A 12,657-nucleotide genomic window follows, 5' to 3' on the forward strand; every position below is an offset into this window, starting at 1 on the left:
TTTATGTTCTGTGGTGTATTTTTGCAACGAGTAATTTGTATAGTTTATTATAGAAATACTTACACACCACCTTCAGACTGCAAACTTTTTTGTTTGTATTAGCTTTTTACGCCTATTGCATATGTTTAAAAAAAAAAGACAAAATATAACAGGCATGCCAAGGCCATACCTATTGGTTTCGCCAATGCACTGTTACATTTTGCAGAGCTTTTCCGAATGAATTCACTCTTACGAGCCAGTCTTCAAAATATGGATAGATGATTGTTTTTCCACGTGAGCTGACCTGCCAAAACCACCCCATATTATGAGAATGTGCAGGGGCATACTTTTCTCTACTAAATATGTTTGGAATGTGAGCTGTTTTCTCCCTTTTGGAATACACATGTGGGTCGTCTTTCCCAAAAGAAAACAGCAGGTTTAAATGCCGTTTTTACTCTCAATTGATTAAACGGATACAACTGCCTATTTTTGCTACAAAATACAAACCTTATGATCTTGCTGAAATCGTCTGGACATTATGATCCTCATTCCAAGTTACTTTGAAATATTAGAAGGTAAAATGACCCCAAGAAAATGTTACAGCGCCCTGTGGAGAGATTTCACAGCCCCATTTCACATTTTGCAGGTCCAAATAGACAATAACATATGGCTTTGGTTTTACCAGATGGTAAACCCGTATGGGTTCCTTCCTCCTGCCCTCACAGGGGGGAGGGAGCGTGTACATGTTTGGTGTTTGCATGCAGCCTGCAGCTGATGGTTGACGCCTCTCCTTGGGCATACTTGTGGTTATAATCAGGGCCAGTCACTGGTTTAATAGCCTTTTTTTTTTTGCTGTTTTATATAGCGCAAACTTGACCCGAAGGTATTGGATCGCTTTCCATGAGCAGCAGTTACGTTACACAAGGACACATTCATAATTTTTGGTAGGCACAGGGAGATAAAGTGATTTGCCCAGAATCACAGGATGTTGAGCCGCCGCCAAGGCATGAGACTGGTTCCCCAGCTCCAAAGTCGGCAGCTCTGACCAGGGCCATCTTAACAGCATTATAGGCCCCCAGGCAAAGCAGTGTAACCTGCCTACACAACCAGTCACAAGAATAGAAATGTTTGAGTTAAATTCTGGTCTACATGGGGCCCCTATGCTCGTAGGGCCCCCGGGCAACTTCCCAGCATGCCAGACGGTTAAGACAGCACTGATCTGACCGTTATACCACATTCCCTTCCCTTCGGGCCAAAGTAAGCATTTTGGTCCCCAAATGAACACAAGCACTTTCCATCCCAAGCACAAGAGGAAAGGGTTTTATCGAGTGTGGTAGGCAGTGGTGGCAACATAAAGTGTGCGTATTGTATTTCTTATTCCACTTTGGACGGTATCACAGGTAGGGGATACCCCTGAACCCCCTAAGTAATTGGCCAAAGGTCATACAAAATCACAACAAGCCTGTGTCACTTTCCATCCTAAGCTCAGCCCCTCACAATTGGCCCTTCCTATGCTTCACCCCTCACATCTGTCTTCCTGCACCTGTCATCTCTATGGGCATTACAAGTGCTACAGGGAAAGGCTCTCTGCCATGTATGTCAGGATTCACAGGCCTGCTCGTGCACTTCAAGCCTCCCACGGCCAAGCCTAACTTTCAGCTGATATTTATAAGCTGTACAAATCACTTTAAATTTAGCTCTGCTCATCGATTTTCTACATTTTAAAGAATGCGCTGATATGACATGAATTCGTCTGTGGATTACATGATTTGGGTGTGCTGAACAATTCTTTACCAACCACAGACAACGCAGAACTGTGCAATGAAAAGAGCTAGTGTAATGCTGCACATTTATTGGAGTAGTACCTGCACATCACTGAAACACTGCTGCACATTAATTGGAGCAGTACCTGCACATCACTGAAACACTGCTGCACATTAATTGGAGCAGTACCTGCACATCACTGAAACACTGCTGCACATTAATTGGAGCATTACCTGCACATCGCTGCGGCACTGATGCACATTTATTGGAGTAGTACCTGCACATCACTGAAACACTGCTGCACATTAATTGAGCAGTACCTGCACATCACTGAAACACTGCTGCACATTAATTGAGCAGTACCTGCACATCACTGAAACACTGCTGCACATTAATTGGAGCAGTACCTGCACATCACTGCAACACTGCTGCACATTAATTGGAGCAGTACCTGCACATCGCTGCGGCACTGCTACACATTTCTTGGAGAAGTACCTGCACATTTATTGGAGTAGTACCTGAACATCACTGCGGCACTGCTGCACATTTATTGGAGTATTACCTGCACATCACTGCGGCACTGCTGCACATTTATTGGAGTAGTACCAGCACATCACTGCAGCACTGCTGCACATTTATTGGAGTAGTACCTGCACATCACTACGGCACTGCTGCACATTTATTGGAGTAGTATCTGCACATCACTGCGGCACTGCTGCACATTTATTGGAGTAGTATCTGCACATCACTGCGGCACTGCTGCACATTTATTGGAGTAGTATCTGCACATCACTACGGCACTGCTGCACATTTATTGGAGTAGTATCTGCACATCACTGCGGCACTGCTGCACATTTATTGGAGTAGTATCTGCACATCACTGCGGCACCGCTGCACATTCACCTGCCCCATTGAGCTCATTCACACACAAGTCATGAGGTTTTAATCAAACTGCTTCAGAACGTCTCATCAGGACTGCTATATCTGTAGTGTGGCATTGCTAAACCTCTCATTCCAGTGCTGGTGTAATGTGAATGGGGCAGAGTTGCAAGATTTCAAAAGAGATTCTGTGCTTTTATTGCAACAGTATTAGAGCTTCTTAGCAAAGCCGCTATGCTGTAAACCAGCATTTCCCAAACTGTGGTCCGTGGACCCCAAGGGGTCAGTGACAAATTCCCAGTGGGTCCACAGGTAGCAGTTTTAAAAGCACTGCAAAGTTCCTTGAACAACCAGCAGTTTTCTGGCAACAATAACAATGTCAATATAACTGTGGTGATTAATGTACCTGATGGAGAAAATTAGGAGTTTTGTCCAGTGGCAGGTTTGGCATTGGATATGGTGTACTCATCTCTGGCATCGCAGACGGTTAATATGCCTGCTGCAAAGATTGCGTACCATGCCTTTTAAAGAACAGTATTTTATATGTATAGCTCAGTGGGTTACTGCTTTTTTCACAGAGATTCTGTTGTTACTGTGCAGTTCATCTGTTACAGGCATAATCTAGCACAGTGAGCTATGAACTTACATCAAAGAGCTGCATGCAAACCGCATGGTAAAAGTTAGTAAGCTATGTTTTTTCTCAGTCTTTCAATATCCTGATGCTGCTAAAAAAGGTTTGTTTGGTTAGAAATCGATTCTTATTATCAAAGTCAATGCTAACCACTGTGTTATGTTCTGGATCATGAGCTTGTGCTTCTCCAGACCAAGCACTCTTACAAAATGCCGACCAGTATGGATGTGACTCCTACACCTAGTAGTCCCCTTTGCCTTATGTAACATTTTCTATTCACTGCTTTACACATGTATGATTCATTATCTCTGTCTGTGTATGATGTAAAGTGCTCCAACACCCTGCACTTGTATGAGAGGTGAAATAAAACAAATGAAATACGTGTGAGAGAAGGGCTATTGAGAGATGATAGGCACTGTTGGAGGGTGATAATGAGGGAATCAATGAAGAGACTCAACAAAGATTGTAGTATTGTGGTGCACTGTAAGGCCGTCATTAACTGTGCTTTCAAAGCTAATACAATGAAATATTAATGCCAAATGTGTTGTAGAATGCACCTTTTTCCCCCAACTTTTCTTGGGGGAGAGCCTCCCAAATTCCCCCTTTGCATATTTTTTCAATATAAAATAATCACATTTTAGTAATTAGAGTATTTGTTTGGTGTGTACAATAAAGCTTGCATACGGCTCTCTTCTAAATGTGGGCACAGGGATAGCATCAGAAGCTGAGCGACCATTACAAGCTCGCAGTTCATGGGCTAAAGTAGGGTCTACCACTTGGAGAGCAGCCTTTGTAAGGTTGCTATTCACTGGAAAAGTTAATTCAGGAAATCCCAACACCAGGTCTTCCTCATGGCACAAGTCCTGCATAATGACATAAGTTAGGTTTAGATCGCCTGCCTCAATAACAAAATAGAACACTATGACTGCCCCAAATCTCCTTCAACAAGTGGAGTGTAGATGATTCTTGCTAATTACCAAGGCTCCGATTATATATGTTGGTTACAGAAGACAAAAACGTCCTTGGAAAAGGAGAATATAAGCCTTTGGATGTCTGGCAATCCTTTGGAGTTCCGCTACAGAACAGAAAAGTATGGTGTTCACCTGATGAACGCCCAGCTGAAGACCAAATTGCGGAGACACAAAAACTCTTAAAGCCACTTCTAAATACGTGTTCAGCGCCCATGTTTCCTGAAGGAGACAAAACGCATGATTGTCAATTAATTGGCCCCACACCAGGTCATCAAGCCCAATTGACAACAGCGTCAGAGCTGGACACCAACCTAGCAGGAGGGATGCAATTTCCGGATAAAACCAATGGCTGCAGGACAGTAGTCATAGAATGGGCCTTGTCCTCGAAGCGGTCGCACATTCTCAGCTATGGGTTGGAAGCACAATTAAGGGCTACCAATGGTCGAAGCCTAGGTAGGGAAGTGGGAGAGTTAGGAGGAGCTAACCTTGGAGGCCCAGTGCTAAGATGTCAGCTTCATGGGCAGAAAAGACAAAGTAACTAAGAAATTATGTTCTACATGCAGTCAGTCAATCTCTATAAGAGTGGGGAGGAGCAGGGCAGTAGATAGCATTACTAGTCATGGGGAGGTGCCCAAGCAAGATGTCCGGTTCAACCCCCCTGAGGGCTGCTCCTGCTTCAGTGAAAATGATGCTGCCGAATTCTGTGTAACCCACATGCATCTGGTCCCTTTATGGGTGGGGGGCTGATGCTACGGCAAGCAAGAAGGCAACAAGCAAATGCCCTAAACCAATTGTGGAGGCCCCGGCTAATTCTTGACTCTTCTGGGGCTCAGAAGAGAGACGGCCTGCGGCCTGGAGGTGGGGTGACTGCTGGCATGTGCACTGTGCACTGAATCCGCGCTGGCCTTCTTATTGCGCTGGTGGCACATACCTGTGCGTCCCTCATACCTGTGCGGCCCTCAGCGCCCTGTGCCCCATACAAAGGCTATGCTAACTAGGAGGTAAGCGAGTTCTCGTTGTAGCTCGGTTCTCTAATAGTTGTAACTGGGATGAACTATCGGCTTAGTTAACAAAGCTGCATAGAGTCTTGGATATATATATGTAATCAGAGGCTAATTTGCGAGCTCAGATCGTTTATTTGGAATTGTTTTGGTTCTGTTGTTTGTCACTGTAACCAGGTTATTTAGATCCTGTTACATGTCCGGAATTGGTCCAATGTATACTAATCGCAATCTGAGTTTATAAGAGAAAGAAACATGCTTGTTTCCACCCAGTCCTTAGCAGTACGGATGTTTATAGATATCTTTGACTCTTGAAGTTTTATCTAGAACGCAGTGCACTAGACAGAATTATGAACGAATACAATATTTGACTGAGTTAAATGGTCTCTCCAGTTATATTTATTCCTCACATTATTACTAACTTATCAAAGATGACTCCGTTTACACCTACTGTCTCTAGCGCCTCTATTCGCGACAAAGCAGCCATAGATACCATCAAACTTTTATCACTCTGGAAGCTAGTCTATTTTACAGGCTTTCTAACCTCTCTTAATATATACAATCTGTTGTTCACCTCCATCATTATCTGTACAATATCTATAAATCCATAAGACGATTTCTCCTGAAGCCTCCAGTCACACAACAAATCAATGACAGCCAGACATACCACCATGGAGGCAGTGCATATCATACTTGTTTTTAGTTCGTCTTTTCATGATATTTTGACATGTGAGATGTCTACAGATCCAATGCAAATATTACCATTATCCTCATTGCTTTATTGTTTTATTGCCCAATAGATTTATTCTCTTCTTTCTCTATACAATTTTCTGTATACAGAGACAATAGGGTAAGTGTTAGATTGATCCACTGCTTGTGGAGACTAGGTGGTTATAGAGAAAATAATGTACATTTCTTAAAAATGCTGCATGAGTATCCTCTGATTCTTTCTTTTTCCTTTGGAAATCATGATGCTATATCTATCTCCAGTTTTTCACATGTTCAGCATGAAGATCTCAGTGTACTTATCCTTTTGGATTATACCTCATCTGTGCTTATCTTGGCTTTCTACCAATCTTTACTTTGCTTACACTAATAGTACCGACCCTTTCTCACTTTTTCACTGAGGGATTACTCAGTGGGGTATATATCATAAATGGATTTCTTTGTGGCCAAGTTTAAACATGCGATATGTTTACAGGTTCTCACAACGTTTTTAGCTGTGGCTCTTCCTGAAGAAGGTGTGATGCCAAGCCGTAATGTGCGTAGAAGAGTGTCCATAACCCTTGACGTATTAGGAAATAGTTGAACTGTAAATACGAGACTAATTTATTTAGTCTCCATCCAGTTTTTTACGTGTATTTACCTTACGTATTTTAATGTGTTTTGCATTCGATGTTTTGTGTCTTGACCCATTGGTGAAGTATCACAAGTATTTATATTATTTTATATTATATTATATATTATATTATATATATATATATATATATATATATATATATATATATATATATATATATATATATATATATATATATATATGAACAAAATCCAGACTATGCCGCACGCCAGCAGGATACCTCGCGTCGCTTGTTGCAAACTGGACACAGACCCGTAAGTTCGTGCTTTAGGATGTTTTTATTTACCTTATGCCATGACGCGTTTCGCAGCAAGTAGCCGCTTGCTCACTCGACAAATTTAAGTTGCATAAAGAGTGCTTTTAAAGTGACAGTGATTGTAAAAGCAATGACCATGTGATCAGCTCCATAATAGAGCTAGAAGACATACTGAGCAATCTTTGCGAGATTGAAAGAAATACATGTGAAAAACATAGTCATAATTTATCAACATAATGTAACCATCGCACTTAAATAGTGGTGTACATAAAATAAATAAATGTTCTTTCATTATTTACATGCATTATTACCAAATACAATGCGTGCAAGTGCAATACAAAAAACAACTTTCTATTAAACTAGCAGCAGTGAATAGGTATCAATGTCCAATACAAAGTTCATCATTGTTTAGGGTTATAGCAACTTGAGATAATGTGAATGAATCCTTCTATTGAAATGGTAAAACCGATACCTCACCGCGGATCCCCACTTGTGAAAGTTAGGTTTATGGAGACTTACAACAAGATATTTTGGTATTTTTCCCAGGCCCATACAAAAGGAGGGTGAATCCGAACCAACAGGATATAACTGGATATTAAACAATAGAGTTGGACTTTATGAATGACGCTTGAAATCACAATAAATAATTTCTCAGAGAAATAATTCATTCAATAGTATGTATAAAGTGCAGTAGTACATAAAAAAACTGATATATTTACACACCGAATGTAGATAATTTCATATCTGTTATTTTTACCATTTAATATTGAAGATTCCCTAATAATACATATTGATAATCAAATATAAAACATTAAATAATAAATACTAAATATAGGATTAATAATAAATATCCATTAAAATTCAATGATTCAATGTAGTGGCACTAATACTATATTTTTATCTGTTTGTGCAATTATCAAAATTAAATAACTAAAAGCACCTCCACTCCTATGGGGATAATGAGATCTCTGGATAGATGAATTTGATGTGTGATAAAAGGGTCATAAATAATTGGTATCCAAGTTATAAGAGTTAGAAAAAGTTAAAGACAGGTGTATAAGTCCTCCGTAATATTAAGGCCATTCGGGTGCTTGGTGTCTAATTGAAGGATATACCTTGTCTCCAACTTCCTGAGTTTACCCTCCCGATCGCCACCTCCTCTGTTTGGTGGAACTGCATCGATCAGGAAGTAGCTGAGGCTCTTGTTATTAGATTGATGACATTCTTTAAAATGCCTCGCTACTGGGAATGTGTTGTCTGAATTATTAATTGCTCTAAGATGTTGGAGAATTCTGACATGGGCCTGGAGTTTGGTGCAACCAACGTAGCGTAGGCCACAAGTACAGGATAAAACATAGACGTGTATTCTGTTTTGCAGGTTAATAATTTGGATATTTTGTAGGGCTTTTGGCTAAAGGGAGTTTTATAATTAACCGTGTTAACCCCATGGGTACATGCTTTGCATGTTTGTAACCACGAGGTGCTGGCGATAATTTCTGGATTCGGAGTAACCAACCAGTTCCTCATGGATGGAGCCCTACTGAGGGTAATGGACACCCTCTGCGGTAGCAGGGGTCCTATTACCGGGTCGTTGAGGACTATTGGCCAGCTAGTTTGCACAATTTTGTCAATTTCTTTATGTTGACTGCTGTACCCCATAATCAAGCGAAAAACTGGAATATTTGGTTTTTCGCCTTCTAAGATGGTATACAATAAGGGGTCATCTCTTTTTTTACCAACAAGTAGAGAGTTGCGGTCAAGTGTTTGTGTTTTAGCTATGGCCTGTTCCAAAATTTTAGGAGAATAACCACGATTTAAAAATCGCTGCCTGCTCTTCTTGGGCCACTGATAATTCGCTATTGGTACTACAGATGCGCTTAAGCCTAAGCATTTCGCCATACGGGATGCTGTTTACCAGGTGGCGTGGGTGGGCACTCATCGCGTGTAATACAGAGTTGCCCGCAGTGTTTATTGCGGTATAGTCTCGTTTGTAATTTATTGTTCTGTATGTACACCTGAGTGTCTAAAAAGTTTACACTTGTATCACTAATAGTAGCTGTGAAGTGTAGATTTAGTGTATTTTGGTTGATTTGAACAACAAATTGTTCCGCTTCATTTTTAGTACCATGCCACACAATAAATAAATCATCTATAAAGCGAAGCCAAACTTTGACCTTATTCGCCATGAATTCTGCATGTTGCGCCTTGAGGACGAGCCCCTCCCACCTGCCCATATGAAGGCAGGCGTAACTGGGGGAGGAGCTGGCCCCCATTGCGACTCCCTGAATTTGTTGGAACAGTAAGGAGTTAAACATAAACATGTTATTGTGTAAACAAAAATTAATAATAGCTATCAACATTTCGCTATGCAGTCGATGTATTGTTGGTCTTTTGTCCAGATAAAATTGGTATCGCCTTGATACCATCATCTTGTAAAATACTTGTGTAAAGTGATGATACGTCAAGTGTAATGAGCAGCAAATCAGGACTCCATACTATATCTTTGATTTTACCAATGAAGACGCTTGTGTCACGCACATATGACGGCAAGGCTTTTACAGATCCTTGTAAGAAAAAGTCAACACACGCAGAAGTATTTTCTAGTAAACTGTCTCGGGCAGTGATAATTGGGTGACCTGGGGGTTTCTTAGAGTCTTTGTGGATCTTTACAATAAAATAAATAGATGGTATAGTAGGATTATCCTTTCTCAAATATTTATATTCCTCCTCACTAATAAAGTTCTTGTTTCGCCACATTGACAGTTTGGTATAGTAAGTCTGGTAAGTTGCCTTCACCGCAGTTATATTTGTCCGTGCATAGCAGTTCCTGTCATTAAGTTGATTGAATGCCTCTGTTTTGTAGTCCTGCTGTGCCCACAAAACGATATTGCCGCCTTTGTCACTGTTTCTTATTACAATGTCTTCGTTACTCTTCAATTTCGTCATCAATTGATGAAACTTCATATCTTGATTACGATAGTGTTTAATAGTCATGTTGGTTTTCTTATTCAATTTCTTAATTCTGTTGGTTACCACTTCGTGGAATGTATCAATTGAATCATGTATGGCAATGGGCATGAATGTAGATTTGGGTTTAAAGTTGGTAAGCCCCACAGATTTAGTATCCCCTTTGGTTATGCCTGAAGTAGGTGGTAATATGGCATTGGTACTTGAGTGAGGTGTCTCATTCCATAAACTTTCTAATTCAGTAAGGAGATTCGAGTCAGACATGGTTTCAGATATCTGACTAGATTGTGTTATCCCTTGAGTGAGGTCAACCTCGCCATCTTGTGTCAAGAGTGCCTGCCTGGTTTGAAGATGGTGGTCCACATGTTGCTTTGCTGCTGCGGCTGATTGGCGCTGTGTCGGGAGGCACTGCGACATTGGGCCCACACGATCCGGCTGTGGAAATCTTCATTTCCTTCCCCTTCGCAGAGTATCACAGACCTTTGTGGCAGCTTCGGGGCTGTCTTCATGCTGGTAGGCATCTTCCGTTTCTGCAGATGATATACTTGCTATAGACTGCAAAAAACTAAGAAACCTGTGAAAGATACCACCTATACTCCTCACCTGTGCGGAGAGTGCCTCCTGCCCCCGATTGAGGCCTGGCAGGCCTACAGCAGGCACATCCTGGCTACAGAACCTCCTGGTCTAAGTAAATAGAAATTATGCAGTACAAGGTCCCTGGTCCAACCCCACCTCCCCAGAGGCAAGGCATGACCCTCTGATGGAGCAGACCCGGGAGATACTACCCAGGGCACCACTCAAATTCTGGCCGCAATACAGAGCTCCTGTGTATCTCTAGAGACCAAGATAGATTTGATAGCTACGGATAGCAACCATCAATGACTGCACTTGCGTAAGGTGAATGAGCGGGTCACAACTAATGATGAACAGATCAGCATACTACAGAACAACGTCAAAGATCTTCATGCCATGGTTGAAACCTTGAAATCCAATGCAACACAAATTGAACACTGCCTCGATGATGCTGAGGGGCGATTAGGAATAATATATGCTTCCTTGGCTTTCCTGAATGTGAAGAGGGTCCTGCTGCCGACCTCTTCCTGGAGGACTGGATTACCACTGTGCTTCAACCGAAAAGGCTTTCTAAATTTGTCTCTATTGAACGGGCACATAGAGCATTGGTGCCACAGCCCCAACCTTTGGTCACACACAACTGCTTTTCACCCCTATGTTTACTACAAAAGACCCCAGATAGTTGACCTGTGGTGGACTGAGCGGACCCTCTTTGGCAGCTACGATATGTTTCCTTTTATGCATCGGCTGATAGGGTGAGCTCTTGAGGGCTGTTTGGTGGTTGTGACACCGATGACCTCTCCTAACTCTACATAGGGAATGTAGGTTGTTTTTGTTATGCATACACTCTTGCATGAGCGATAATTGCGCCCTGGGAAGGGAGTGGTCTGGGGACTGAGCTGGGAACGGCCACTGAGCCCAACTTTAGTGGGGGCTCATGATCTGCACAAGTCCTAGTGCCCTAAACTGAAGTTACACTGATTGCTGTGATTGTTACTGTTTCAGTTGGAGTTTTAAGGGGTTTTGGTTGGGGACTGAGGAGGATTTTGCTACCTCTTGACCATTGATTGTCCCGGGAGGGATTCGTGGGAATTTCCAATGGGTGGGACATAGGTTTAAGGGTCTACATATTTTTTGTTTGTTGTTTCAGAAACTTCTATGTCTGTGGGACAAGATAGTTTCCAGGCGATATAAATCCTGCAAATTGCTGCAGGTTCTATGCTGTGTGATGACCTTTGTTGAACATTGTAAGAGATTACCTTTCCACTCCATGGGTTGCCAATAAAAAACTACTGACCTGGAATGTTCCAGGTTTAAATAATCTGGCTAAACGGAATAGGGTATATGCGTTCCTCTGCCGCTACGGTGTAGCTGTAGCATGCTTACAAGAGACACTTACCAGAGGGGACTGCATTAAATAACTTGGAAAAAGGTGGATGAGCTCAATCTATGCTACATCTTATTCTGGATATGCCCACTCATCTGAGTGGCCCCTGGGGTACCATTTAAACATGCTTGCACCATTTTTAATGGGGACAGGAGATATGTGATACTTACTTGGGGGCACATTAGACGCTCACGAGATCTGTCTGGTAAATATAAATTCTCCAAATATAGATGATAGTCCCCTCCCTTTTTTTTGGGCAAGGTGTTAGCCGCGGGGCAGCAGCTAGAACTTGAGCCAGTATCAGAAAGTTGATGGAACTTAGTTACTATTCCAGCCTCGGCCCTCTACTCCCCCGGTACACTGGATTATTGTTTGAAAGACAAGCAAGCACAACCAATGAGGAAAGTGGGGCTTGGTGTCTGGAGAGATCTCGTCAAAGAGGGCATAATCTATTCATGGTCATCACTACAGGTCACTCTGAAAGGAGAACTCTCAAGATTCAAATATACCCAGCTCAAGAGTTGGGCCCAGAGGATGTTGAAGGGTCCACGAGGTGGAGGCAACTCCTTGGAAGAACACCTGGTGGAAAAAACCCCAGGGGAAAATGAAGTCTCCGGGTGAAATTGGGAGATCGAAGAAATAATAGACGGAGAGTTCAGACTCCCAGAAGAACTATGGGGAGCTTGCATGCCGGGAGTCGTCTGGGAAGATCTGTGGCAAGTATCAATGAGCACATTGTTCCTAGCGGTTAAGCGTGCCTGGCTAAGGAGGAATCTTTTTTTTTCTATCCATACAGCTTACCTAGCTCCTCAAAAGTTGTCATAAATATCAGCTGGCCCTCCGGTGAAATGCAAGAAGTGTGGACTGGAGAGAGCTTCCGACATCCATA

Source organism: Lissotriton vulgaris, chromosome 5 (assembly GCF_964263255.1).
Source record: "Lissotriton vulgaris chromosome 5, aLisVul1.2, whole genome shotgun sequence".
Taxonomy (NCBI): Eukaryota; Metazoa; Chordata; class Amphibia; order Caudata; family Salamandridae; genus Lissotriton; species Lissotriton vulgaris.